We start from the raw sequence: 27921 nt of genomic DNA, 5'->3' as shown, positions 1-27921 counted from the left end.
TCACCTCGTTCTTCTCATGGTGACAGATCCCCGTTAGCCACTGAGCTTCCAGCTCCTCCATCTCACCTGGAGGGAGGGAGGGATAGGGGAGAGACAGGAGAGAAATAGGGAGAGAGAGAGAATGGAGAGAGGAGAGAGGAGAGGAAGAGACAGGGAGGAAGGGATAGGGGAGAAAGAGAGAGGGGGAAGGAGAGAGTGAGAGGAGAGAGATGAGAGAAAGAGAGAGAGAGAGAGAGAGAGAGAGGCAGATGATGGGAGAGAAGAGAGAGATAGACAGAGAGACAGGAGAGAAAGAGAGGGAGGAAGCGAGGGAGGAGAGAGAGGGGAGAGAGATAGAGAGAGGAGGAGAGAGGCAGAGAGAGAGGCAGATGATGAGAGAGAGAGAGAGAGAGAGAGAGAGAGAGAGAGTCAGAGAGCAGTAAAAAAAGTGAGGGAGAGAAATAAAAATATCATTCACTTTATTGTCTCGTCCTCCTCCTCTTCCTCCTCCTCCCCCTCCTCTTCTTCCTCCTCCTCCTCCTCTTCCTCCTCCTCTTCCTCCTTCTCTCCTTTTCCTCCTCCTCCTCCTTTTCCTCTTCCTCCTCCTCCTCCTCTCTCTGACATTTAAGGTCCCATTAATGTAATGGTATAACTGTCATTCAGCTTGAGTACGCCGTGTGTGTGTGTGTGTGTGTGTGTGTGTGTGTGTGTGTGTGTGTGTGTGTGTGTGTGTGTGTGTGTGTGTGTGTGTGTGTGTGTGCTTACCTCAAGCGTTGCAGAAACATTTGACATCACAAACCACATTATACAAACAGGAAGGAAAATGAAGGATCTCTCCCAAATGTTCCCTATTCCCTATATAGTGCACTACTTTATACTACAGCCCTATTCCCTATATAGTGCACTACTTTATACTACAGCCCTATTCCATATATAATGCACTACTTTATACTACAGACCTATTACCTATCTAGTACACTACTTTATACTTTACTAGCCCTATTCCCTATATAGTACACTACTTTATACTACAGCCCTATTCCCTATATAGTGCACTACTTTATACTACAGCCCTATTCCCTATATAGTGCACTACTTTATACTACAGCCCTATTCCCTATATAGTACACTACTTTATACTACAGCCCTATTCCCTATATAGTACACTACTTTATACTACAGCCCTATTCCTATATAGTACACTACTTTATACTACAGCCCTATTCCCTATAGTACACTACTTTATACTACAGCCCTATTCCCTATATAGTGCACTACTTTATACTACAGCCCTATTCCCTATATAGTGCACTACTTTATACTACAGCCCTATTCCCTATATAGTACACTACTTTATACTACAGCCCTATTCCCTATATAGTACTTTATACTACAGCCCTATTCCCTTATAGTGCACTACATACTACAGCCCTATTCCCTATATAGTACACTACTTTATACTACAGCCCTATTCCCTATATAGTACACTACTTTATACTACAGCCCTATTCCCTATATAGTACACTACTTTATACTACAGCCCTATTCCCTATATAGTACTACTTTTATACTACAGCCCTATTCCCTATATAGTACACTACTTTATACTACAGCCCTATTCCCTATATAGTACACTACTTTATACTACAGCCCTATTCCCTATATAGTGCACTACTTTATACTACAGCCCTATTCCCTATATAGTACTACTTTATACTACAGCCCTATTCCCTATATAGTACCTATATAGTACACTTTTATACTACAGCCCTATTCCCTATATAGTACTACTTTATTTATATAGTACTACTTTATACTACAGCCCTATTCCCTATATAGTACACTACTTTATACTACAGCCCTATTCCCTATATAGTGCACTACTTTATACTACAGCCCTATTCCCTATATAGTGCACTACTTTATACTACAGCCCTATTCCCTATACAGTACACTACTTTATACTACAGCCCTATGTAGTGCACTACTTTATACTACAGCCCTATTCCCTATCTAGTGCACTACTTTATACTACAGCCCTATTCCCTATATAGTGCACTACTTTATACTACAGCCCTATTCCCTATATAGTACACTACTTTATACTACAGCCCTATATAGTGCACTACTTTATACTACAGCCCTATTCCCTATATAGTGCACTACTTTATACTACAGCCCTATTCCCTATATAGTACACTACTTTATTCTACAGCCCTATATAGTACTTTATACTACAGCCCTATTCCCTATATAGTACACTACTTTATACTACAGCCCTATTCCCTATATAGTGCACTACTTTATACTACAGCCCTATTCCCTACATACTACACTACTTTATACTACAGCCCTATTCCCTATATAGTACACTACTTTATACTACAGCCCTATTCCCTATATAGTACACTACTTTATACTACAGCCCTATTCCCTATATAGTGCACTACTTTATACTACAGCCCTATTCCCTATATAGTACACTACTTTATACTACAGCCCTATTCCCTATATAGTGCACTACTTTATACTACAGCCCTATTCCCTATATAGTGCACTACTTTATACTACAGCCCTATTCCCTATATAGTACACTACTTTATACTACAGCCCTATTCCCTATATAGTGCACTACTTTATACTACAGCCCTATTCCCTATATAGTGCACTACTTTATACTACAGCCCTATTCCCTATATAGTGCACTACTTTATACTACAGCCCTATTCCCTATATAGTGCACTACTTTATACTACAGCCCTATTCCCTTTATACTACAGCCCTACACTACTTTATACTACAGGCCCTATTCCCTATATAGTACACTACTTTATACTACAGCCCTATATAGTACACTACTTTATACTACAGCCCTATTCCCTATATAGTGCACTACTTTATACTACAGCCCTATTCCCTATATAGTGCACTACTTTATACTACAGCCCTATTCCCTATATAGTACACTACTTTATACTACAGCCCTATTCCCTATATAGTGCACTACTTTATACTACAGCCCTATTCCCTATATAGTACACTACTTTATACTACAGCCCTATTCCCTATATAGTGCACTACTTTATACTACAGCCCTATTCCCTATATAGTGCACTACTTTATACTACAGCCCTATTCCCTATATAGTACACTACTTTATACTACAGCCCTATTCCCTATATAGTACACTACTTTATACTACAGCCCTATTCCCTATATAGTACACTACTTTATACTACAGCCCTATTCCCTATATAGTACACTACTTTATACTACAGCCCTATTCCCTATATAGTACACTACTTTATACTACAGCCTATTCCCATTCCCTATATAGTACACTACTTTATACTACAGCCCTATTCCCTATATAGTACTTTTATACTACAGCCCTATTCCCTATATAGTACACTACTTTATACTACAGCCCTATTCCCTATATAGTACACTACTTTATACTACAGCCCTATTCCCTATATAGTGCACTACTTTATACTACAGCCCTATTCCCTACATAGTACACTACTTTATACTACAGCCCTATTCCCTATATAGTGCACTACTTTATACTACAGCCCTATTCCCTATATAGTATTCCCTATATAGTACACTACTTTATACTACAGCCCTATTCCCTATATAGTGCACTACTTTATACTACAGCCCTATTCCCTATATAGTACACTACTTTATACTACAGCCCTATTCCCTATATAGTGCACTACTTTATACTACAGCCCTATTCCCTACATAGTACACTACTTTATACTACAGCCCTATTCCCTATATAGTGCACTACTTTATACTACAGCCCTATTCCCTATATAGTACACTACTTTATACTACAGCCCTATTCCCTATATAGTACACTACTTTATACTACAGCCCTATTCCCTATATAGTACACTACTTTATACTACAGCCCTATTCCCTATATAGTACACTACTTTATACTACAGCCCTATTCCCTATATAGTGCACTACTTTATACTACAGCCCTATTCCCTATATAGTGCACTACTTTATACTACAGCCCTATTCCCTATATAGTACACTACTTTATACTACAGCCCTATTCCCTATATAGTACACTACTTTATACTACAGCCCTATTCCCTATATAGTGCACTACTTTATACTACAGCCCTATTCCCTATATAGTGCACTACTTTATACTACAGCCCTATTCCCTATATAGTACACTACTTTATACTACAGCCCTATTCCCTATATAGTACACTACTTTATACTACAGCCCTATTCCCTAGTGCAGTGCACTTTTATACTACAGCCCTATTCCCTATATAGTACACTACTTTATACTACAGCCCTATTCCCTATATAGTACACTACTTTATACTACAGCCCTATTCCAGCCCTATTCCCTATATAGTACTACTTTATACTACAGCCCTATTCCCTATATAGTACACTACTTTATACTACAGCCCTATATAGTGCACTAATTTATACTACAGCCCTATTCCCTATATAGTACACTACTTTATACTACAGCCCTATTCCCTATATAGTACACTACTTTATACTACAGCCCTATTCCCTATATAGTGCACTACTTTATACTACAGCTCTATATAGTGCAAAACCTTATACTACAGCCCTATTCCCTATATAGTACACTACTTTATACTACAGCCCTATTTAGTACTTTATACTACAGCCCTATATAGTGCACTACTTTATACTACAGCCCTATTCCCTATATTGTGCACTACTTTATACTACAGCCCTATATAGTACTTTATACTACAGCCCTATTCCCTATATAGTACACTACTTTATACTACAGCCCTATATAGTACTTTATACTACAGCCCTATTCCCTATATAGTACACTACTTTATACTACAGCCCTATTCCCTATATAGTGCACTACTTTATACTACAGCCCTATTCCCTATATAGTGCACTACTTTATACTACAGCCCTATTCCCTATATAGTGCACTACTTTATACTACAGCCCTATTCCCTATATAGTGCACTACTTTATACTACAGCCCTATTCCCTATATAGTGAAGTACTTTATACTACAGCCCTATTCCCTATATAGTACACTACTTTAGACAAGGGCCCTAGTGGACTAATTAGTGGACTAATTAGGGAATAGGATTCAATAGTGGGACAACGTCAAAGTGCCCCAGAGGGCTTCATTTATATGTTCCTCATTTTACAGAAGTGCTAAGACAGGTTCTCTAAGGAGAGATCTCACTGTCCCTTACTGAGACGCCTGCTTTCTTAAGCAGAGCGAGATATCTCTCTCTATATTCTCTCTCTGTCTCTCTCTCTCTTCTCTCTCTGTTTCTCTCTCTTCTCTCTCTCTCTCTTCTCTCAATCTGCTCTCTCTCTCTCTTCTCTCTCTCTTCTCTCTCTCTCTGTCTCTGTTTCTCTATCTTCTCTTCATATGTCTCTCTGTTTCTCTCTCTCTCTAGCCTCAATTGTTCAGCTCATGAACTCTACAAAGTGTAGAAAGCGTTCCACAGGGATGCTGGCCCATGTTGACTCCAATGTATCACAAAGTTGTGTCAAGTTGGCTGGATGTCCTTTGGGTTGTACCTCTATCTCCCCTTCCTCCACAATCTCCACCTCCCCCTCCTCCTCCATCTCCTCCTCTTCCTCCACAATCTCCACCTCCCCCTCCTCCTCCATCTCCTCCTCTTCCTCCACTATCTCCACCTCCATCTCCTCCTCTATCTCCACCTCCCCCTCCTCCTCTATCTCCTCCTCCTCCACTATCTCCACCTCCCCCTCCTCCCCAATCTCCTCCTCTATCTCCACCTCCCCCTCCTCCTCTATCTCCTCCTCCTCCACTATCTCCACCTCCATCTCCTCCTCTATCTCCACCTCCCCCTCCATCTCCTTCTCTATCTCCTCCTCTATCTCCTCCTCTATCTCCTTCTCTATCTCTACCTCCTCCTCCATCTCCTCTTTCTCCACAATCTCCTCCTCTAATCTCCACCTCTCCCTCCAACTCCTCCTCTATCTCTGCCTCCTCCTCCACTATCTCCACCTCCCCCTCCTCCTCCATCACCTCCTCTATCTCTATCTCCTCCTCTCTCTACATCCTCCTCTATCTCCTCCATCTCTATCTCCCCCTCCTCCTCCATCTCCTCCTCTATCTCTGCCTCCTCCTCTATCTCCCCTTCCTCCACAATCTCCACATCCTCTATCTCCTCCTCTATCTCCCCTTCCTCCACAATCTCCACCTCCCCCTCTATCTCCCCCTCTATCTCCTCCTCCTCCTCTATCTCCTCCTCCATCTCCTCCTCTATCTCCTCCTCTATCTCCTCCTCCGCCTCTATCTCCTCCTCCTCCTCTATCTCCTCCTCCATCTCCTCCTCTATCTCCTCCTCCTCTATCTCTTCCTCTATCTCCTCCTCCTCCTCCACCACCTCCTCTATCTCCACCTCTATCTCCTCCTCCTTCTCTATCTCCTCCTCTATCTCCTCCTTCTCTATCTCCACCTCCTCCTTAATCTCCTCTTCCCACTCCTCCTCCTCTATGTCCTCTTCCTCCTCCTCCCCTTCTCCTCCTCCTCCCACTCATCCTCCTCCTCCTCCCACTCCTCCTCCTCTGCCTCCCACTCCTCCTCCCCTTCCCACTCCTCCTCCTCTACCTCCTCTTCCTCCCACTCCTCCTCCTCTACGTCCTCTTCCTCCTCCTCTACCTCCTCTACCTCCTCCTCCTCCTAACATACATAATGTTCAGTAGATATACCACAGTGTGTAATGTGATGGTGACTTGTTGTGAGTGAAGCAGCTGGGAGTCACATACAGGCTGGATCAGAGAAGAATACATTACAATTTATACATTATAATGACTTACACACACACACACACACACAGACACACACACACACACACACACACACACACACACACACACACACACACACACGGAAACACACACAGAAACAGACAGACCTCCCATGTTTACAGCTGACTCTACATCAAAGGTTTCTACATATTCACAGCGTTCCCTTTGTGATGCAGACCATGGGGTACTGTGTGTGTGTGTGTGTGTGTGTGTTTGTGTGTGTGTGTGTGAGAGAGAGAGAGAGAGAGACACATTTGAGCCCAATAACTACCGTGTGTCAACAGCAACCTTGGGAAAATTCCTCTGCATTATCATTAACAGCAGACTCATACATTTCCTCAATGAAAACAACGTACTGAGCAAATGTCAAATTGGCTTTTTACCAAATTACCGTACAACAGACCACATATTCACCCTGCACACCCTAATTGACAACCAAACAAACCAAAACAAAGGCAAAGTCTTCTCATGCTTTGTTGATCTCAAAAAAAAAAGCCTTCGACTCATGAGGGTCTGCTATACAAACTGATGGAAAGTGGTGTTGGGGGTAAAAACATACGACATGATAAAATCCATGTACACAAACAACAAGTGTGGTTAAAGGTTAAAATAGGCAAAAATCACACACAAATTTCTTCCCACAAGGCCGTGGGGTGAGACAGGGATGCAGCTTAAGCCCCACCCTCTTCAACGTCTATATCAATGATTTGGCGCTAGAACACTCTGCAGTGAGAAGAGTCCCCTAAGCAAACACAAACAGACCCTACAGAGCCCCAGGACAGCAACACAATTAGACCCATCGTTACAACACTGTATATATACATTACATGACTTATTTTTTAGATATATAGACATTTGAAATGTTCTAAATTCTTTTTTGTAATGTTCTAAATTCTTTTTGAAATGTTCTAAAATCTTTTTGAAATGTTCTAAATTCTTTTTGAAATGTTCTAAATTCTTTTTTGTAATGTTCTAAATTCTTTTTTGAAAATGTTCTAAATTCTTTTTTGTAATGTTCTAAATTCTTTTTTGTAATGTTCTAAATTCTTTTTGAAATTATTCTGTGAGTGAGAGAGAGAGAGAAACTTCTGTATGTGTTTACTGATAATTTGTATTGTTTATTTATTTCACTTTTTTGTATATGATCTACTGTCACGAGTCCGACCGAGGGTGTTTCCTTTTCCCGGGCGGGTGGCGCTCGGCGGTCGTCGTCACCGGCCTATTAGCTGCCACTGATTGTTTTTCCTCCCCTCCTTGTATGTTTAGTGGTAGCACCTGTGTAGGGTTAATTAGTTTGTCTTTATTAGACAGCCGGCCCGCCTGGTTGTTGTGCGGGATTATTTCTATGTAACCTTCGGCTCTGTTGTGTTTGGAACGTTACTTTTGTGAGCACCCTGTGGTGTGTTAAGCGCTATTAAAAGATGCACAGCATTGAAATCTCTGTTTCCTGCATTTGACTCCACACCCACGACACCCGGAGCATTACATCTACCTCAATTGCTTTTGGCAATGTTAATTAACACATGTTTCCCATGCCAATAAAGCCACTTGAGAGAGAGGAGACAGGCTATGTGCAACACTGCCCACAAAATGAGGTGGAAACTGAGTTGCACTTCCTAACCTCCTGCCCAATGTATGACCATATTAGAGAGACATATTTCCCTCAGATTACACAGATCCACAAAGAATTCGAAAACAAATCCAATTTTGATAAACTCCCATATCTACTGGGTGAAATTCCACAGTGTGCCATCACAGCAGTAAGATGTGTGACCTGTTGCCACGAGAAAGGGCAACCAGTGAAGAACACACACCATTGTAAATACAACCCATATTTATGCTTATTTATTTTATCTTGTGTCCCTTTAACCATTTGTACATTGTTAAAACACTGTATATATATATATATATATGACATTTGTAATGTCTTTACTGTTTTGAAACTTCTGTATGTGTGATGTTTACTGTTAATTTTTATTGTTTATTTACACTTTATATACTCACTTAATATATTATCTACCTCACTTGCTTTGGCAATGTTAACACATGTTTCCCATGCCAATAAAGCCCTTGTTAACTTCTTGCGACTCCAAAGCCTCATTACAGCGTTTCCTATTCATGAAAATCGCAATTGAAATGAAATAAATATATTGAAACACTCACAAGCTTAGCCTTTTGTTAACAACACTGTCATCTCAGATTTTCAAAATATGCTTTTCAACCAAAGCTACACAAGCAAATCAAATCAAAGCTTAGCCTTTTGTTAACAAATCAAATCAAATTCAATCAAATTTTATTTGTCACATACACATGGTTAGCAGATGTTAATGCGAGTGAAGTGAAATGCTTGTGCTTCTAGTTCCGACAATGCAGTAATAACCAACAAGTAATCGAACTAACAATTCCAAAAAACTACTGTCTTATACACAGTGTAAGGGGATAAAGAATATGTACATAAGGATATATGAATAAGTGATGGTACAGAGCGGCATAGGCAAGATACAGTAGATGGTATCGAGTACAGTATATACATATGAGATGAGTATGTAAACAAAGTGGCATAGTTAAAGTGGCTAGTGATACATGTATTACATAAAGATGCAGTCGATGATATAGAGTACAGTATATACATATACATATACATATGAGATGAATAATGTAGGGTATGTAAACATTATATTAGGTAGCATTGTTTAAAGTGGCTAGTGATATAGTTACATCATTTCCCATCAATTCCCATTATTAAAGTGGCTGGAGTTAAGTCAGTGTCAGTGTCAGTGTGTTGGAAGCAGCCACTCAATGTTAGTGGTGGCTGTTTAACAGTCTGATGGCCTTGAGATAGAAGCTGTTTTTCAGTCTCTCGGTCACAGCTTTGATGCACCTGTACTGACCTCGCCTTCTGGATGATAGCGGGGTGAACAGGCAGTGGCTCGGGTGGTTGATGTCCTTGATGATCTTTATTGCCTTCCTGTGACATCGGGTGGTGTAGGTGTCCTGGAGGGCAGGTAGTTTGCCCCCGGTGATGCGTTGTGCAGAACTCACTACCCTCTGGAGAGCCTTACGGTTGTGGGCGGAGCAGTTGCCGTACCAGGCGGTGATACAGCCCGACAGGATGCTCTCGATTGTGCATCTGTAGAAGTTTGTGAGTGCTTTTGGTGACAAGCCGAATTTCTTCAGCCTCCTGAGGTTGAAGAGGCGCTGCTGCGCCTTCTTCACAATGCTGTCTGTGTGGGTGGACCAATTCAGTTTGTCTGTGATGTGTACGCTGAGGAACTTATAACTTACTACCCTCTCCACTAATGTCCCATCGATCTGGATAGGGGGGTGTTCCCTCTGCTGTTTCCTGAAGTCCACAATCATCTCCTTAGTTTTGTTGACGTTAGGCCGTCTCGTCGTTGTTGGTAATCAAGCCTACCACTGTCATTTCAGATTTTCTAAAAATGCTTTTCAACCATAGCTACACAAGCATTTGTGTAAGAGTATTGTTAGCATAGCATTAAGCCTAGCATTCAGCAGGCAACATTTTCACAAAAACAAGAAAAGCATTCAAATAAAATCATTTACCTTTGAAGAACTTCAGATGTTTTCAATGACGAGACTCTCAGTTAGATAGCAAATGTTCATTTTTTCCAAAAAAGATTATTTGTGTAGGAGAAATAGCTCCGTTTTGTTCATCCCGTTTGGCTAAGAAAAACCCCCACTACAACGCCAAACTTTTTTCCAAATTAGCTCCATAATATTGACAGAAACATGGCAAACGTTGTTTAGACTCAATCCTCAAGGTGTTTTTCACATATCTATTCGATAATCTATCAGTAAATTATTTCGGTTTCTCATCAATTATTTGTGGCAGTCGGTTTCTCATCAGAAGCAAACGAAAAAATACTGCAGCTGGAGATTACGCAATAATTGCGACGGAGGACACCAAGCGACCACCTGGTAAATGTAGTCTCTTATGGTCAATCTTCCAATGATACAAATACGTCACAATGCTGCAGACACCTTGGGGAAAACGTGGAAAAGGTAAGCTGACTCCTAGCTCTTCCACAGCCATATAAGGAGTCATGAGGCGGTTTCAAAAAATGTGGCACTTCCTGATTGGATTTTTATCTGGGTTTTTTCTGTAACATCAGTTCTGTTGCTGTTACTCACAGACAATATCTTTGCAGTTTTGAAAACTTCAGAGTGTTTTCTTTCCAAAGCTGTCAATTATATGCATAGTCGAGCATCTTTTCGTGACAAAATATCTTGTTTAAAACGGGAACGTTTTTTATCCAAAAATTAAAATAGCGCCCCCTATATCCAAGAAGTTAACACATGTTTCCCATGCCAATAAAGCCCTTGAATTGAAATTGAATTGAATTGAGAGAGAGAGAGAGAAAGATACTGTGTGTGTGTGTGTGTGTGTGTGTGTGTGTGTGTCTCACCGTCTCCTATAATAGCCAGTATAGCCAGGTCCACCTGGCGTTTCCAGTAGGACCCTTTATGCAGAGCGATGCCGTAGCCGGTGGTGGCGAAGATGTACCCACTGCCGATGGTGACCAGCTTACAGCCCTCGTCTCGACCCGCTGCATAGTTCAACACAGCAGCATCGTAGATGAAGGCATCCAGTTTACTGAGAAGGACAGAAAGAAGACAGAGAGAGAAACATATAGAGACGCAGAGAGAAACAGAGAGCGAGAGAGAGTGACAGAGAGAGAGAGAGTAACAGAGAGAGTGAGAGAGAGAGATAAAGAGAGAGAGAGACAGAGACAAAGAGAGAGAGAGAGAGAGAGACAGAGAGAGAGACAAAGAGAGAGACACAGAGAGAGAGATAAACAGAGACAGAGAGAGAGATAAACAGAGAGAGGGAGACAGAGAGAGAGAGACAGAGACAGAGACAGAGAGACAGAGACAAGCCGAGAGAGAGAGGGAGAGAGAGAGAGAGACAGAGAGAGAGAGTGACATAGAGAGAGAGTGACAGAGAGAGAGAGACAGAGAGACAGAGAGAGAGAGACAGAGACAAAACCGAGAGAGAGAGTGAGAGAGAGAGAGAGAGAGAGACAGAGATAGAGAGAGAGAGAGACAGAGATAGAAAGCGAAGGAGAAACAGGAACTCTTTAATTTTTCAAACCCTTCTGGACCAAAACACTCTCCCGGCTAGATGAAATTCACACACACACACACACACACACACACACACACACACACACACACACACACACACACACACACACACACACACACACACACACACACACACACACACACACACACACACACACACACAAACACACAAACACACACTTTTCTAATAGCAAGCCACTGTCTGGCATTCACTGAATGTCAACTGGTACACAGTCCATCGTTTAACTCTAATACGGTTAACTAAGGGTGTGTGTGTGTGTGTGTGTGTGTGTGTGTGTGTGTGTGTGTGTGTGTGTGTGTGTGTGTGTGTGTGTGTGTGTGTGTGTGTGTGTGTGTTTGTGTGTGTGTGTGTGGGTGTGTGTGTGTGTGCGTGTGTGTATGTGCATCTTAGATATCTGAGCAGAGAAACAACAAAGCATCTCCTCAGCCAATAAAAGCACAATATTTAACACCCTCTCTCTCTGTCTCTCCGTCTCTCCACCGTCTCGCTTTCTCTCCACGCTCTCTCTTCCTCCTCCCAGCTCAGTCTCTCCTCCCTCTCTCTGTCTCTCCTCCCTCTCTCTCCTCCCTCTCTCTGTCTCTCCACCTTTTATCTGTCTCTCCTCCATCAACCAGGGTCTGTAGTGACACCTCTAGATGCAGCCCCAAACTTCTCTCCCTCTTTCTTCTATTCCTTCCCTCTCCATCTCTTCAAGGGTTCTCTCTCCTGGGTAAACGTCTCTAATTGGATTATATTCCCCAGTAATTAACCAATCAAATAGTTGCATTCCTTGCTATTAATCAATCAAAATATTCTATTAACCATTCATTAACCAATCAAAAACAAGCTCTCCCCATGTCACCACCATCACCATCCCTCCTCTTCTAGTTTTCATTTCTACTTCCCTACTTCCTTTTCCTCTTCTATATTCTCTCTCCCCTTTCTCCCCTCCACCCCTCCTCCTTCTCCCCTCCTCCCCTACTCCCCTTCTCCCCTCCTCCCCCTACTCCCCTTCTCCCCTCCTCCTCCCCTTCTCCTCCCCTACTCCCCTTCTCCCCTCCTCTCCTCATTCCTCCAATATGACCTCAATACTCCTCCATCTCCCACTGTGTGATAACCATTCAAATAGCTCTCTCTCTCTCACACACACACACACACACACACACACACACACACACACACACACACACACACACACACACACACACACACATCCTCTGTCTCCTCTCCCTTTATACAGACCAGTGTTAAATAGTGCTGCTACTCCTAGTTAGCTTTTTCATTCATTCTGCTGCCTTGGTCATCAATGAAACACACACACACACACAACACTAACTGGGTTAGGGAGATGGGTACTCCCTCTATTGGTTGTGAGTCATCCATTGATTGTTTAATACACCCCCCCACACACACAGACAGTCTATAGCCAGAGTGCAGCAACACACACCAAAAACACACACACACACAAACACACAGACATACCGACGCAGAGAGCGAGAACAGACACACACGATGAGAGACATTCAGCCCCTCATATGATGAGACATCCAGACCAGAGATAGGTGAGTGAGACCCACAGAGGGGCCCTCGCCCCTCCCCCGTGCCCAGGCTCCCTACCCCGTCTTCAGGCTGACCAGAGCGTCCTGAACCCCTGTCTGGTGGTACTTGGACAGGTACTCGTGCATGTTAGGGTAATTCTTCCTGATGTTCCTCTCCGTCGAACCGTTGGGGACCGTCCCAAAACGGAACGGAGGGGAGTACGCATACGGGTTCTGGAACTGGAGAAAGGGGAGGGAGGGGAGAAGGAGAAGAATGAGAACAGAAAGGATAGGGCTGCAGAGACATCTCTCTGAGAATAAGAGAAAGGACCTTAGAGTAAACAGCCTCAGAGTAAAGGACCTCAGAGTAAACAGCCTTAGAGTAAACAGCCTCAGAGTAAAGGACCTCAGAGTAAACAGCCTTAGAGTAAAGGACCTCAGAGTAAAGGACCTCAGAGTAAACAGCCTTAGAGTAAAGGACCTCAGAGTCAACAGCCTTAGAGTAAAGGACCTCAGAGTAAACAGCCTCAGAGTAAAGGACCTCAGAGTAAACAGCCTTAGAGTAAACAGCCTCAGAGTAAAGGACCTCAGAGTAAACAGCCTTAGAGTAAAGGACCTTAGTGTAAACAGCCTCAGAGTAAACAGCCTCAGATTAAAGCACATCAGAGTAAAGGACCTCAGAGTAAACAGCCTTAGAGTAAACAGCCTCAGAGTAAAGGACCTCAGAGTAAACAGCCTCAGAGTAAAGGACCTCAGAATAAAGGACCTCAGAGTAAAGGACCTCAGAGTAAACAGCCTCAGAGTAAAGGACCTCAGGATAAAGGACCTCAGAGTAAAGGACCTCAGAGTAAAGGACCTCAGAGTAAAGGACCTCAGAGTAAACAGCCTCAGAGTAAAGGACCTCAGAGTAAACAGCCTTGGAGTAAAGGACATCAGAGTAAAGGACCTCAGAGTAAACAGCCTCAGAGTAAAGGACCTCAGAGTAAACAGCCTCAGAGTAAAGGACCTCAGAGTAAACTGCTTTGGAGTAAAGGACCTCAGAGTAAAGGACCTCAGAGTAAACACCCTCAGAGTAAAGGACCTCAGAGTAAACAGCCTCAGAGTAAAAGACCTCAGAGTAAACAGCCTTAGAGTAAAGGACCTCAGAGTAAACAGCCTCAGAGTAAAGGACCTCAGAGTAAACAGCCTTAGAGTAAACACCCTCAGAGTAAAGGACCTCAGAGTAAACAGCCTTAGAGTAAAGGACCTTAGTGTAATCAGCCTCAGAGTAAAAGACCTCAGAGTAAACAGCCTTAGAGTAAACAGCCTCAGAGTAAAGGACCGCAGAGTAAACAGCCTCAGAGTAAAGGACCTCAGAGTAAACAGCCTCAGAGTACAGGACCTCAGAGTAAACAGCCTTAGAGTAACAGCCTCAGAGTAAAGGACCTCAGAGTAAACAGCCTTAGAGTAAAGGACCTTAGTGTAAACAGCCTCAGAGTAAACAGCCTCAGATTAAAGGACATCAGAGTAAAGGACCTCAGAGTAAACAGCCTCAGAGTAAAGGACCTCAGAGTAAACAGCCTTAGAGTAAAGGACCTTAGTGTAAACAGCCTCAGAGTAAACAGCCTCAGATTAAAGGACCTCAGAGTAAAGGACCTCAGAGTAAACAGCCTCCGAGTAAAGGACCTCAGAGTAAAGGACCTCAGAGTAAAGGACCTCAGAGTAAACAGCCTCAGAGTAAATAGCCTCAGAGTAAACAGCCTCAGAGTAAACAGCCTCAGAGTAAAGGACATCAGAGTAAAGGACATCAGAGTAAACAGCCTCAGAGTAAAGAACCTCAGAGTAAACGACCTCAGAGTAAAGGACATCAGAGTAAAGGACCTCAGAGTAAACAGCCTCAGAGTAAAGGACCTCAGAGTAAACAACCTCTGAGTAAACAGCCTTAGATTAAAGGACTCTCTCTCTCTGTCTCTGTCTCTGTCTCTGTCTCTCTCTATCTCTCTCTCTCTCTCTCTCTCTCTCTCTCTCTCTCTCTCTCTCTCTCTCTCCTCTCTCTCTCCCTGTCTCTCTCTCTCTCTGTCTCTATCTCTCTCTCTCTGTCTATCTGTCTCTATCTCTGTCTATCTGTCTCTATCTCTGTCTCTATCTCTCTCTCTCTCTCTCTCTCTCTCTCTCTCTCTGTCTCTGTCTCTCTCTCTCTCCCTGTCTCTCTCTCTCTCTCCCTGTCTCTCTCTGTCTCTATCTCTCTCTCACTTTCTGTCTCTGTCTCTGTCTCTGTCTGTCTGTCTGTCTGTCTGTCTGTCTGTCTGTCTGTCTGTCTGTCTGTCTGTCTGTCTGTCTGTCTGTCTGTCTGTCTGTCTGTCTGTCTGTCTGTCTCTCTCTCTCTCTCTCTCTCTCTCTCTCTCTCTGTCTCTTCTTGTCTCATCTCTCTCTCCTCTCCTCCCTCTCTCTGTCTCTTCTGGTCTCCTCTTTCTCCCTCTCTTTCAGGGTGTGCTGTGTGTCACTCTCTTACGTAACCTGACGGAGCAGATCTCGTCTCCCACAGTTCCCCTTCCGGCCTGCTCTCCTGTGTCTCTCTCACTCTATCTTTTCTATCTCTCCTCCCTCTCTCTCTCTCTCTGTCTCTCTGTCTTTCTCTCTCTCTCTCATCTCTCTCTCTCTTAGTTGGACTCTAATGGACTCTAATGGTTCCCAGGAAATGGTCTTCATTGACAACCTATTGTAGACACACTAGACTCTCCAGCAGTATGTGTCTTGTCTCCATGGACTCTAATGGTTCCCAGGAAATGGTCTTCATTGACAACCTATTGTAGACACACTAGACTCTCCAGCAGTATGTGTCTTGTCTCCATGGACTCTAATGGTTCCCAGGAAATGGTCTTCATTGACAACCTATTGTAGACACACTAGACTCTCCAGCAGTATGTGTCTTGTCTCCATGGACTCTAATGGTTCCCAGGAAATGGTCTTCATTGACAACCTATTGTAGACACACTAGACTCTCCAGCAGTATGTGTCTTGTCTCCATGGACTCTAATGGTTCCCAGGAAATGGTCTTCATTGACAACCTATTGTAGACACAACTAGACTCTCCAGCAGTATGTGCCTTGTCTCCATGGACTCTAATGGTTCCCGCTTCATTGTGATGCCAAGGTGGACGGAGGCCTTTAGGGAACAACTGTCCTCTGTCCTTTAGGGAACAACTGTCCTCTGTCCTTTAGGGAACAACTGTCCTCTGTCCTTTAGGGAACAACTGACCTCTGTCCTTTAGGGAACAACTGTCCTCTGCCTTTAGGGAACAACTGTCCTCTGTCCTTTAGGGAACAACTGTCCTCTGTCCTTTAGGGAACAACTGTCCTCTGTCCTCTGTCCTCTGTCCTTTAGGGAACAACTGTCCTCTGTCCTTTAGGGAACAACTGTCCTCTGTCCTTTAGGGAACAACTGTCCTCTGTCCTTTAGGGAACAACTGCAAACTATGGTTTATACACCTTCCTCCGTCCTTTAGGGAACAACTGCAAACTATGGTTTATACACCTTCCTCTGTCCTCTGTCCTTTAGGGAACAACTGCACACTATGGTTTATAGACCTTCCTCTGTCCTTTAGCGAACAACTGTCCTCTGTCCTTTAGGGAACAACTGCAAACTATGGTTTATAGACCTTCCTCTGTCCTTTAGCGAACAACTGTCCTCTGTCCTTTAGGGAACAACTGCACACTATGGTTTATACACCTTCCTCTGTCCTCTGTCGTTTAGGGAACAACTGCAAACTATGGTTTATACACCTTCCTCTGTCCTCTGTCCTTTAGGTAACAACAGCAAACTATGGTTTATAGCCTGTCCTCTGTCCTTTAGGAAACAACTGCAAACTATGGTTTATACACCTTCCTCTGTCCTTTAGGGAACAACTGCAAACTATGGTTTATACACCTTCCTCTGTCCTTTAGGGAACAACTGCAAACTATGGTTTATACACCTTCCTCTGTCCTTTAGGGAACAACTGTCCTCTGTCCTTTAGGGAACAACTGCAAACTATGGTTTATACACCTTCCTCTGTCCTTTAGGGAACAACTGCAAACTATGGTTTATACACCTTCCTCTGTCCTCTGTCCTTTAGGGAACAACTGCAAACTATGGTTTATACACCTTCCTCTGTCCTCTGTCCTTTAGGGAACAACTGCAAACTATGGTTTATACACCTTCCTCTGTCCTTTAGGGAACAACTGTCCTCTGTCCTTTAGGGAACAACTGTCCTCTGTCCTTTAGGGAACAACTGTCCTCTGTCCTTTAGGGAACAACTGTCCTCTGTCCTTTAGGGAACAACTGTCGCCTGTCTCTGTCCTTTAGGGAACAACTGTCCTCTGTCCTTTAGGGAACAACTGTCCTCTGTCCTTTAGGGAACAACTGTCCTCTGTCCTTTAGGGAACAACTGTCCTCTGTCCTTTAGGGAACAACTGCAAACTATGGTTTATACACCTTCCTCTGTCCTTTAGGAAACAACTGCAAACTATGGTTTATACACCTTCCTCTGTCATCTGTCCTCTTTCCTCTGTCATCTGTCCTCTTTCCTCTTTCCTCTGTCCTCTTTCCTCTTTCCTCCTTCCTCCTTCCTCTGTCCTCTTTCCTCTGTCCTCTTTCCTCTGTCCTCTTTCCTCTGTCCTCTTTCCTCTGTCCTCTTTCCTCTGTCCTCTTTCCTCTCTGTCCTCTGTCCTCTGTCCCCTTTCCTCTGTCCTAAGTCATCTTTCTCTTTCCTCTGTCCTCTTTCCTCTTTCCTCTGTCCTCTTTCCTCTGTCCTCTTTCCTCTGTCCTCTGTCCTCTTTCCTCTGTCCTCTTTCCTCTGTCCTCTTTCCTCTTTCCTCTGTCCTCTTTCCTCTGTCCTCTGTCCTCTTTCCTCTTTCCTCTTTCCTCTGTCCTCTGTCCTAAGTCATCTTTCTCTTTCCTCTGTCCTCTTTCCTCTTTCCTCTGTCCTCTTTCCTCTGTCCTCTGTCCTCTGTCCTCTTTCCTCTGTCCTCTTTCCTCTGTCCTCTTTCCTCTGTCCTCTGTCCCTTTTCCTCTGTCCTAAGTCATCTTTCCTCTGTCCTCTTTCCTCTTTCCTCTGTCCTCTTTCCTCTGTCCTCTTTCCTCTGTCCTCTTTCCTCTGTCCTCTGTCCTCTTTCCTCTTTCCTCTTTCCTCTGTCCTCTTTCCTCTGTCCTCTGTCCTCTGTCCTCTGTCCAATTTCCTCTGTCCTAAGTCATCTTTCCTCTGTCCTCTTTCCTCTTTCCTCTGTCCTCTTTCCTCTGTCCTCTTTCCTCTGTCCTCTGTCCTCTTTCCTCTGTCCTCTTTCCTCTGTCCTCTTTCCTCTTTCCTCTGTCCTCTTTCCTCTGTCCTCTGTCCTCTTTCCTCTTTCCTCTGTCCTCTGTCCTCTGTCCTAAGTCATCTTTCTCTTTCCTCTGTCCTCTTTCCTCTGTCCTCTTTCCTCTGTCCTCTGTCCTCTGTCCTCTTTCCTCTGTCCTCTTTCCTCTGTCCTCTTTCCTCTGTCCTCTGTCCCCTTTCCTCTGTCCTAAGTCATCTTTCCTCTGTCCTCTTTCCTCTTTCCTCTGTCCTCTTTTCCTCTGTCCTCTTTCCTCTGTCCTCTTTCCTCTGTCCTCTGTCCTCTTTCCTCTGTCCTCTTTCCTCTTTCCTCTGTCCTCTTTCCTCTGTCCTCTGTCCTCTGTCCTCTGTCCTCTGTCCTCTTTCCTCTGTCCTCTTTCCTCTCTTTCCTCTTTCCTCTGTCATCTTTCTCTTTCCTCTGTCCTCTGTCCCCTTTCTCTGTCCTAAGTCATCTTTCTCTTTCCTCTTTCCTCTTTCCTCTGTCCTCTGTCCTCTGTCCTCTTTCCTCTGTCCTCTTTCCTCTGTCCCCTTTCCTCTGTCCTAAGTCATCTTTCTCTTTCCTCTGTCCTCTCTGTCCTCTTTCCTCTGTCCTCTTTCCTCTGTCCTCTGTCCTAAGTCATCTTTCTCTTTCCTCTGTCCTCTGTCCTCTTTCCTCTGTCCTCTTTCCTCTGTCCCCTTTCCTCTGTCCTAAGTCATCTTTCTCTTTCCTCTGTCCTCTGTCCTCTTTCCTCTGTCCTCTTTCCTCTGTCCTCTGTCCTAAGTCATCTTTCTCTTTCCCTCTGTCCTCTGTCCTCTTTCCTCTGTCCCCTTTCCTCTGTCCTAAGTCATCTTTCTCTTTCCTCTGTCCTCTTTTTTTTTCCACTCTTTCCTCTTCTGTCCTCTTTTTAAACATCTCACTCTGTCCTCTCCCTTCTCTCTTCTGCTATATATAAGAAAGAAGGAAAACAGCTGAGCTCTCTCTTTCTTCAGTCGTCTCCGTTTTCTTATATACCTCCCTCTTCTCATATCCCTCCCCCTCTTTCTGAAACTCCTCCCTCTTCTGATATCCCTCCCCTCTTTCTGAAACTCCTCCCTCTTCCTATATCCCTCCCCTCTTTGAAACTCCTCCGTCTTCTGATATCCCTCCCCTCTTTCTGAAACTCCTCCCTCTTCTGATATCCCTCCCCCCTCTGTCTGAAACTCCTCCCTCTCTGTCTCTCTCTCTCTCTCTCCTCCCTCCCTGTCTCTCTCTCTCTCTCTCTCTCTGTCTCTCTCTCTCTCTCTCTCTGTCTCTCTCTCTCTGTCTCTCTCTCTGTCTCTCTCTCTGTTTCTCTCTCTGTCTCTCTCTTTGTCTCTCTCTGTCTCTCTCTCTCTCTCTCTTTGTCTCTCTCTCTCTCTGTCTCGCTCTCTCTCTCTCTCTTTGTCTCTCTCTCTCTCTGTCTCTCTCTCTCTCTCTCTCTGTCTCGCTCTCTCTCTCTCTCTTTGTCTCTCTCTCTCTCTGTCTCTCTCTCTCTCTCTGTCTCTCTCTCTCTCTGTCTCTCTCTCTCTCTGTCTCTCTCTGTCTCTCCCTCTCTCTCTCTCCTCTCTCTCTCTCTCTCTCTTTTGTCCTCCTCCTACTCCTCCTGTCATCTTACTCCGTAACTAATTGTCCCACAGGGAGGATAAAGACAGAGTTGTATTGAACACAATAGATTTTTTTATTTTCGTCCTCCTTGGTTAGTAAAATGTTCTTCTTCTCTGGGTCAAAGACCATCTAAAGGAGAGGGGAGGGGCGGGGTTTGGGAACTGACGTCAGATATACACATAGCGAATCACATCGACCTGTTTTAATCATTCGAATATGTCAATGTTCTTTATATCGGTCATCATTTAAATACTAAATATATTATAAATAAATACTGAATAAATACATACATTAAGACAAAACATTAGGTAAAACCTTTTTTCTATTCTATCAAAGTCAGTAGGACTTTGACAATTTAAAATAGTCACTTAACAAATAAAAATAATCTATGTAACAGATCTTCTATCATTGACACTGTGGCCGTTGAAAGAGAAATCAAAACAAACTTTATTTGTCTACTTTCTCTATTTGTTTATTTGTTTACTTTATTTATTTATTATGAAATACAACACCGTGAAAATGGTTTACTTTACCTTAACGAACAGAAGAGTTCAGAAAATATATTTACCAAATACACTAAAATATAAAGTAATTATAATAAGTAACACAATAAGACTAACAATAACGGGGCTATATACAGGGTATTACGGTACAGAGTCAATGTGGAGGCTATATACAGGGTATTATGGTACAGAGTCAATGTGGAGGCTATATACAGGGTATTATGGTACAGAGTCAATGTGGAGGCTATATACAGGGGCTATATACAGGGTATTACGGTACAGAGTCAATGTGGAGGCTATATACAGGGTATTAATGTACAGAGTCAATGTGGAGGCTATATACAGGGGCTATATACAGGGTATTACGGTACAGAGTCAATGTGGAGGCTATATACAGTGTATTACGGTACAGAGTCAATGTGGAGGCTATATACAGTGTATTACGGTACAGAGTCAATGTGGAGGCTATATACAGGTTGTTACGGTACAGAGTCAATGTGGAGGCTATATACAGGGTATTATGGTACAGAGTCAATGTGGAGGCTATATACAGGGTATTACGGTACAGAGTCAATTTGGAGGCTATATACAGGGTGTTACGGTACAGAGTCATTGTGGAAGCTATTTACAGGGTATTATGGTACAGAGTCAATGTGGAGGCTATATACAGGGGGTACTGGTACAGAGTCAATGTGGAGGCTATATACAGGGTATTACGGTAGAGTGTCAATGTGGAGCCTATATACAGGGTATTACGGTACAGAGTCAATGTGGAGGCTATATACAGGGTGTTACGGTACAGAGTCAATGTGGAGGCTATATACAGGGTATTACGGTAGAGTGTCAATGTGGAGGCTATATACAGGGTGTTACGGTACAGAGTCAATGGGAGGCTATATACAGGGTATTACGGTACAGAGTCAATGTGGAGGCTATATAAAGGGTATTACGGTAGAGAGTCAATGTGGAGGCTATATACAGGGGTTACGGTACAGAGTCATAGTGGAGGCTATATACAGGTTGTTACGGTCCAGAGTCAATGTGGAGGCTATATACAGGGTGTTACGGTACAGAGTCAATGTGGAGGCTATATACAGGGTATTACGGTAGAGTGTCAATGTGGAGGCTATATACAAGGTATATACAGGGTATTACGGTACAGAGTCAATGTGGAGGCTATATACAGGGTATTACAGTACAGAGTCAATGTGGAGGCTATATACAGGGTATTACAGTACAGAGTCAATGTGGAGGCTATATACAGGGTGTTACGGTACAGAGTCAATGTGGAAGCTATATATAGGGTATTACGGTACAGAGTCAATGTGGAGGCTATATACAGGGTATTACGGTAGAGTGTCAATGTGGAGGCTATATACAGGGTATTACGGTAGAGTGTCAATGTGGAGGCTATATACAGGGTATTACGGTACAGAGTCAATGTGGAGGCTATATACAGGGTATTACAGTACAGAGTCAATGTGGAGGCTATATACAGGGTGTTACGGTACAGAGTCAATGTGGAGGCTATATACAGGGTATTACGGTAGAGTGTCAATGTGGAGGCTATATACAGGGTATTACAGTACAGAGTCAATGTGGAGGCTATATACAGGGTATTACGGTACAGAGTCAATGTGGAAGCTATATACAGGGTGTTACGGTACAGAGTCAATGTGAGGGCTATATACAGGGTATTACGGTAGAGTGTCAATGTGGAGCCTATATACAGGAAACTTAATACATTCAGTTACTAATAACTATGTATACTTACTGCCTAGTAACGGACACAAATCAAAACCGTAACACGTCAATACGGGGGAAACACAAAATACCTCAAATAAAACATCATTCTACATCAACATACAGGTAACAAAAAAACAACACAGAATCAAATCAATGCTGATACAATTACATCTGATCAGAACCGATCGCACGTCGTTCCCACGGTGACGGATAGCAGCTCCTTACGTCCTGTCGCAGGTAGCCACTGCTTGACTTGGGCGGGGCAATTTATTTTATTTTTTAGGGGGCGACTGCATACCGACTCCAGTATAAAACAAAGTGGCTCTACCTTTCTGCTCTACCTGATCATTATTATTATTATTAATATTATTATAAGTACAGAGTACTACTGGTTTTCTGCTCTACCTGATCATTATTATTATTATTAATATTATTATAAGTACAGAGTACTGCTGGTTTTCTGCTCTACCTGATCATTATTATTATTATTAATATTAGTATAAGTACAAAGTTCTGCTGGTTTTCTGCTCTACCTGATCATTATTATTTTTATTAATATTATTATAAGTACAGAGTACTGCTGGTTTTCTGCTCTACCTGATCATTATTATTATTATTAATATTATTATAAGTACAGAGTACTGCTGGTTTTCTACTCTACCTGATCATTATTATTATTATTATTAATATTATTATAAGTACAGAGTACTGCTGGTTTTCTGCTCTACCTGATCATTATTATTATTAATATTATTATAAGTACAGAGTACTGCTGGTTTTCTGCTCTACCTGATCATTATTATTTTTATTAATATTATTATAAGTACAAAGTTCTGCTGGTTTTCTGCTCTACCTGATCATTATTATTATTAGTAATATTATTATAAGTACAGAGTACTGCTGATTTTCTGCTCTACCTGATCATTATTATTATTATTATTATTATTAATATTATTATAAGTACAGAGTTCTGCTGGTTTTCTGCTCTACCTGATCATTATTATTATTATTAATATTATTATAAGTACAGAGTACTGCTGGTTTTCTGCTCTACCTGATCATTATTATTATTATTATTAATATTATTATAAGTAAAGAGTACTGCTTGTTTTCTGCTCTACCCGATCATTATTATTTTTATTAATATTATTATAAGTACAAAGTTCTGCTGGTTTTCTGCTCTACCTGATCATTATTATTATTAGTAATATAATTATAAGTACAGAGTTCTGCTGGTTTTCTGCTCTACCTGATCATTATTATTATTATTCATATTATTATAAGTACAGAGTACTGCTGGTTTTCTGCTCTACCTGATCATTATTATTATTATTATTAATATTATTATAAGTACAGAGTACTGCTGGTTTTCTGCTCTACCTGATCATTATTATTATTATTAATATTATTATAAGTACAGAGTACTGCTGGTTTTCTGCTCTACCTGATCATTATTATTATTATTATTATTAATATTATTATAAGTACAGAGTTCTGCTGGTTTTCTGCTCTACCTGATCATTATTATTATTATTAATATTATTATAAGTACAGAGTACTGCTGGTTTTCTGCTCTACCTGATCATTATTATTATTATTAATATTATTATAAGTACAAAGTTCTGCTGGTTTTCTGCTCTACCTGATCATTATTATTATTAGTAATATTATTATAAGTACAGAGTACTGCTGATTTTCTGCTCTACCTGATCATTATTATTATTATTATTATTAATATTATTATAAGTACAGAGTTCTGCTGGTTTTCTGCTCTACCTGATCATTATTATTATTATTAATATTATTATAAGTACAGAGTACTGCTGGTTTTCTGCTCTACCTGATCATTATTATTATTATTATTATTAATATTATTATAAGTATAGAGTACTGCTGGTTTTCTGCACTACCTGATCATTATTATTTTTATTAATATTATTATAAGTACAAAGTTCTGCTGGTTTTCTGCTCTACCTGATCATTATTATTATTAGTAATATAATTATAAGTACAGAGTTCTGCTGGTTTTCTGCTCTACCTGATCATTATTATTATTATTCATATTATTATAAGTACAGAGTACTGCTGGTTTTCTGCTCTACCTGATCATTATTATTATTATTATTAATATTATTATAAGTACAGAGTACTGCTGGTTTTCTGCTCTACCTGATCATTATTATTATTATTAATATTATTATAAGTACAGAGTACTGCTGGTTTTCTGCTCTACCTGATCATTATTATTATTATTATTATTAATATTATTATAAGTACAGAGTTCTGCTGGTTTTCTGCTCTACCTGATCATTATTATTATTATTAATATTATTATAAGTACAGAGTACTGCTGGTTTTCTGCTCTACCTGATCATTATTATTATTATTAATATTATTATAAGTACAAAGTTCTGCTGGTTTTCTGCTCTACCTGATCATTATTATTATTAGTAATATTATTATAAGTACAGAGTACTGCTGATTTTCTGCTCTACCTGATCATTATTATTATTATTATTATTAATATTATTATAAGTACAGAGTTCTGCTGGTTTTCTGCTCTACCTGATCATTATTATTATTATTAATATTATTATAAGTACAGAGTACTGCTGGTTTTCTGCTCTACCTGATCATTATTATTATTATTATTATTAATATTATTATAAGTATAGAGTACTGCTGGTTTTCTGCACTACCTGATCATTATTATTTTTATTAATATTATTATAAGTACAAAGTTCTGCTGGTTTTCTGCTCTACCTGATCATTATTATTATTAGTAATATAATTATAAGTACAGAGTACTGCTGATTTTCTGCTCTACCTGATCATTATTATTATTATTAATATTATTATAAGTACAGAGTTCTGCTGGTTTTCTGCTCTACCTGATCATTATTATTTTTATTAATATTATTATAAGTACAGAGTACTGCTGGTTTTCTGCTCTACCTGATCATTATTATTATTATTAATATTATTATAAGTACAGAGTACTGCTGGTTTTCTGCTCTACCTGATCATTATTATTATTATTAATATTATTATAAGTACAGAGTACTGCTGGTTTTCTACTCTACCTGATCATTATTATTATTATTATTAATATTATTATAAGTACAGAGTACTGCTGGTTTTCTGCTCTACCTGATCATTATTATTATTATTAATATAAGTACAGAGTACTGCCGGTTTTCTGCTCTACCTGATCATTATTATTATTATTATTATTAATATTATTATAAGTACAGAGTTCTGCTGGTTTTCTGCTCTACCTGATCATTATTATTATTATTAATATTATTATAAGTACAGAGTACTGCTGGTTTTCTGCTCTACCTGATCATTATTATTATTAATATTATTATAAGTACAGAGTACTGCTGGTTTTCTGCTCTACCTGATCATTATTATTTTTATTAATATTATTATAAGTACAAAGTTCTGCTGGTTTTCTGCTCTACCTGATCATTATTATTATTATTAATATTATTATAAGTACAGAGTACTGCTGATTTTCTGCTCTACCTGATCATTATTATTATTATTATTATTAATATTATTATAAGTATAGAGTACTGCTGGTTTTCTGCTCTACCTGATCATTATTATTTTTATTAATATTATTATAAGTACAAAGTTCTGCTGGTTTTCTGCTCTACCTGATCATTATTATTATTAGTAATATAATTATAAGTACAGAGTACTGCTGATTTTCTGCTCTACCTGATCATTATTATTATTATTAATATTATTATAAGTACAGAGTTCTGCTGGTTTTCTGCTCTACCTGATCATTATTATTATTATTCATATTATTATAAGTACAGAGTACTGCTGGTTTTCTGCTCTACCTGATCATTATTATTATTATTATTAATATTATTATAAGTACAGAGTACTGCTGGTTTTCTACTCTACCTGATCATTATTATTATTATTATTAATATTATTATAAGTACAGAGTACTGCTGGTTTTCTGCTCTACCTGATCATTATTATTATTATTAATATTATTATAAGTACAGAGTACTGCTGGTTTTCTGCTCTACCTGATCATTATTATTATTATTAATATTATTATAAGTACAGAGTACTGCTGGTTTTCTGCTCTACCTGATCATTATTATTATTATTAATATTATTATAAGTACAAAGTTCTGCTGGTTTTCTGCTCTAACTGATCATTATTATTATTAGTAATATTATTATAAGTACAGAGTACTGCTGATTTTCTGCTCTACCTGATCATTATTATTATTATTATTATTAATATTATTATAAGTACAGAGTTCTGCTGGTTTTCTGCTCTACCTGATCATTATTATTATTATTAATATTATTATAAGTACAGAGTACTGCTGGTTTTCTGCTCTACCTGATCATTATTATTATTATTATTATTAATATTATTATAAGTATAGAGTACTGCTGGTTTTCTGCACTACCTGATCATTATTATTTTTATTAATATTATTATAAGTACAAAGTTCTGCTGGTTTTCTGCTCTACCTGATCATTATTATTATTAGTAATATAATTATAAGTACAGAGTACTGCTGATTTTCTGCTCTACCTGATCATTATTATTATTATTAATATTATTATAAGTACAGAGTTCTGCTGGTTTTCTGCTCTACCTGATCATTATTATTATTATTCATATTATTATAAGTACAGAGTACTGCTGGTTTTCTGCTCTACCTGATCATTATTATTATTATTATTAATATTATTATAAGTACAGAGTACTGCTGGTTTTCTGCTCTACCTGATCATTATTATTATTATTAATATTATTATAAGTACAGAGTACTGCTGGTTTTCTGCTCTACCTGATCATTATTATTATTATTATTAATATTATTATAAGTACAGAGTACTGCTGGTTTTCTGCTCTACCTGATCATTATTATTATTATTAATATTATTATAAGTACAGAGTACTGCTGGTTTTCTGCTCTACCTGATCATTATTATTATTATTAATATTATTATAAGTACAGAGTACTGCTGGTTTTCTGCTCTACCTGATCATTATTATTATTATTATTAATATTATTATAAGTACAGAGTACTGCTGGTTTTCTGCTCTACCTGATCATTATTATTATTAATATTATTATAAGTACAGAGTACTGCTGGTTTTCTGCTCTACCTGATCATTATTATTATTATTAATATTATTATAAGTACAGAGTACTGCTGGTTTTCTACTTGATAATTAACTGCACCCAGCTAGAGTCCCAGGTCAAAATCAGTCCCAAATTAGAGGAGTA

General features: G+C 40.3%; 1 pseudogene; it reads right to left on the bottom strand.

The window, feature by feature from the left end:
• The window catches only part of LOC112242306, a 73302-nt pseudogene that overhangs the window by 6157 nt on the left and 39224 nt on the right, over window positions 1-27921 (bottom strand).

Source organism: Oncorhynchus tshawytscha, unplaced genomic scaffold (assembly GCF_018296145.1).
Source record: "Oncorhynchus tshawytscha isolate Ot180627B unplaced genomic scaffold, Otsh_v2.0 Un_contig_8816_pilon_pilon, whole genome shotgun sequence".
Classification (NCBI taxonomy): domain Eukaryota; kingdom Metazoa; phylum Chordata; class Actinopteri; order Salmoniformes; family Salmonidae; genus Oncorhynchus; species Oncorhynchus tshawytscha.
The sequence above is the reverse complement of the archived record's forward strand: the minus strand, read 5'-3'. Positions and strand labels throughout refer to the sequence as shown.